We start from the raw sequence: 4121 nt of genomic DNA, 5'->3' as shown, positions 1-4121 counted from the left end.
GTGTAGAAAGTGATCTTTTCTCGCGATTTAATCCACTTTTCCTTTACCTTTTTGGATGCAAAGTGTTTGTACTATTTGTGTAGAAAGTGATTTCCTAACCTAATCATCATTTTTCCTTTACCTCTCTCAACTAAAAATATTTGTTCTATATAGTTCCACATATTAAATTAATGTGTGTAGAAAGTGATATTTTCTCGCCATCTAATCCTCGTGTCCTTTACCTTTTTCAGTTCAAAGTTTTTGTACTATATGTGACGAAAGTGATCCTTTTTTTTTTTTTTTCTGACCTAATCATCCCTTTTTTCTTTATCTCTCTCAACTAAAAATATTTGTACTATATAGTTCCACATGTTAAATTAACATGTGTACAAACTGATATTTTCTTGCGATCTAATCCTCTTTTCCTTTACCTTTTTCGGTTCAAAGTATTTGTACTATATGTGTAGAAAGAATTTTTTATCCTAACCTAATCATCTTTTTTCCTTTACCTCTCTCAGCTAAAAATATTTGTATTATATAGTTCCACATGTTAAATTAATATGTGTAGAAAGTGATATTTCTCTTGGCCTAATCCTCGTTTCCTATGCCTTTTTCAGTCAAAAATATTTGTACTATATCTGCTCAGTATGAGTGCTCTAACGATTAGTGGTCGTTTGTCAAAAAAGACACGCATTATACAAATATGCATAGAAAATTATCCTTCACACCCCTACTCTAATGATTTTGGGTATAACTCCAATGAAATATTATCCATCTTTACCCATGACTTTACTGATTTATCTTATAAAAAATACCTCACATAGTTGAAGTCCAAATCATCCATATAAGCCTAAAATTTCTCCACCATCCACTTGCGAAACTATGACACCTACTAACAAGGGAATCCTTATCCACTGTTCTCCCTCCCCTGTTTGTCTCTGTGAAAACTATTAGTTTATTGTTTCCCTCTTGAGCTTTCTCCCGCCCTCTGGGTCACTTTCCAGCAGCATTCCCATTCTAATTTTTCTTTCAAATTAAACTTTCCTCTGCATATGCTTCTGTACTCTTGCTTACTTTCAAATTTGAACGCTGTGTCTGCAAAGGATCAGATGCAAGTTGGTGCATGAGAATATGAATTGGCAGTGGTCCCTTTGCATAGACTTTCCAGCCAGCAAACAGAGTGATCGCAACCTCTACAGACCTCATCTCCATGCCCTCACCCTTCTTAATTTCCTCCTCTTTATCTCTTTTCAAACCTTCTCCCTTAAACATTGACTATAATAAATTCGAAGTTATTCTCTGGACAGCTCGGGATGACCACTCTTTCCAATTCTCTGCACTCCCAACACTTCATTATTTTCTCCTCACTTGCTATCTTTAATGACAATAATGCTTGTTTATTTTTTCTTTTTCTTAGTGTATTGGAGGCCCGCAGCCATGGCAGGAGTAACTCATCTATCCAAAACTTATTTTAATTATGATTCTAATTCTAGGCTATTAAAGAAGTCCAAACAGAGTATATAATTGAGCTTATAATAAGTCAAACACATTCATGTTCAAACTCATCTCATTTGCTATACAAGCGGCATAATTAAGTTTGAAAATCACTCATTTATATAATGAACGAAGTTGAATGAATTTTTATCGAGCCGAACTTCTAAGCCGCTCGTGAGCGATTCAATTCGTTTGTAGCCTACTGTCCTAATTGCCGACTCGAACATGGGCCACCAATAACAGCCCATTAAAATCCTATATACTCATATGTCTATTATCTTATGACCATCTACAATTACCTTTTCACCAAAAAAAAGATTGCAAACTCTTAACATCTTGATTGTTTACATTTGTCCTTTGCAATGAAAGATCAGTGCCATCGCACAAGCAATATTTTCCAGTGATTAAAAGTTGGGAGGGTTTCTATTAGAAATTTTATATTTAAATTTAAAAAATATTTAATTTATAATTTTAAAAATATTTTTTAGAAAAAAAAAACACATTTTAAAATTATTTTAAAGTATTTTATTTGAAAATTATAATAAAAAATATCAAATTAATTTTAAATAAATATATATATTTTTTGTAAAAAATACTTCCCTATAAATAATTCCAAACAATCTTTTAGAAGTCTCCTTAACAATTTCAGCCCATTTTGTGTTATATGGGCCAGATATTTGAACATTGTTGTTTTCTCCTGGCCCAGCTGAAGTTTGGGTCTTTTCATTTTAAAGCAGGACTGTCAGGCTGGATTTGTTTTGGGCCTAAAATAAATTTAAACTGGATTTGGGCCTGCAACATGCTCGTGGATTAATGCTGTATGAAAAGAAAAATTTTAATTAGTATTTGGGGCATAGATTTTGAATTTTGAATTTTGAATTTTGAATTTGAATTTGAAAAATACCTATCACTTAGATTACATATTATAACATGCACGGGGGTTAGATTCAGAACTTAAAGAATTTTCTGAGATACTTTTCAATCAAAAACAAACCAATAAAAATAAAGGCCATACCCAGTGCACAAGGCTCCCACTTTGAGTGGGGTCTGGGAGAGGTAGATGTCGGCAAGGACAACTCAAATAGGTAATTTACCCCTCAAAGACAAATAAAAAAGAAATTGATTTTCAAGATATATGCATTTTCCATCGATCAAATTCAATTGGTTAAACCAAGCAAAATCCATTTGAGCCTAAAATCTAGTCTCTTACTTCTTAGTACTGTCATAATAAAAAATATCAACAATAGGATAACAAAGAAGCTAAATTTAATACTATTGTAGTGGTCGTGTGTTGCACGTGTTGTCATAATTTTATTTACAACTAATTGAGTTAAGCTTTAGGGTATTTACATTCACACTTATAACGAAATATAACTTTGATAACAAATGTCATTAACAATATCAAAAACTTTAAGTTTGTGAACGCTACTCTTGAAGAGTGGGTGAATTTGGGTAGAAAATATTATAATAATAGAGCCAAAAAAAAAAGTTTGATGTATATTAATATTGAACTAGTTTTGTGTATATTAATTTTGAAAGTGATATTTATTAGAAGCTTGTAGATAACTCATGTTCCAAATGCAAATTGAAGTGTTGAAGAAACTTCATGAACAGAATAAAGGCAAAACATGAGTCAAACATCATTTTTTTTTTTCATTTATATTATTTCACATTAATATATACTAATTTCCCAAGAGGTTTAATTTCTCTTTAGGTTTAATTTGTAACTGCAAATTGTAGCCCAAGAAAAGTATTTATAGCAAGTAAATTATTAAGTTTTAATGATTAGGTTTTTGAATTTGGTCTAATTTATGAGGGCTGTATGGTCTAAATTATTGAGTTTTAACGATTAGATTCTTGAATTTGGTCTAATTAATGACTAATATTTACGAATTCAACATAAAAATTTCTTGGAATGGTGCTTGATTTAGAAGAACACATTATTCCTTTAGGCCATATCTTATTGAAATGTAAAATAATAAATTTTAAAATAAAAAAATTTACTATATAATTATATATTGGTAAATATGCAACATTTTTTATCACCCCGTGATGAAATTGTATAAAACTATTGGGCAATTGTATAAAATGTTGGAATATGAACAAGTTTTATTAAGTCTTATTTGGGAAAAAAAAGATAATTTTTTTCATTTATTTTAATTCGTTTTTGAAATGTCATAAATAAATAAATAAAAAGGAACCATATGCATCACATGTGCGCTAACTAGTATTATTGAAATGAAATAATAGTGTATCATATCTTTAGAGAAGCTTATGAATGAATTCAATTAGAATAGTCAAATTCCCATCATAGTGATGCAATAAAAAATTATTGTGAAAAATAGCTCAATAGCAAACTAAGATAATGTTTATACTTCATAGTCAAAACAAAGTATGCATTCTTAGATCAAAGAGTTTATTTATAGGAATGCTACAAATAAGGTCGCCTGTAATTAGGACAAAAGGTTTAGTGTCAATCTTTCAGCTTCTGCAAGTAAATTTGAGAATTAAGGTGGTAGTCGTTCATGTTTAGGTTGCCACAACTATTATACATAAAGGTTAATGGTGAAGTTGAGTAGCAGAAGAGGCGGGAGAATTTAAAAATATGAGAATTGAACCGACAAATTTGAGACAAACCAAAATAATTC

Source organism: Malania oleifera, chromosome 6 (genome assembly GCF_029873635.1).
Source record: "Malania oleifera isolate guangnan ecotype guangnan chromosome 6, ASM2987363v1, whole genome shotgun sequence".
Classification (NCBI taxonomy): domain Eukaryota; kingdom Viridiplantae; phylum Streptophyta; class Magnoliopsida; order Santalales; family Ximeniaceae; genus Malania; species Malania oleifera.
The sequence above is the reverse complement of the archived record's forward strand: the minus strand, read 5'-3'. Positions refer to the sequence as shown.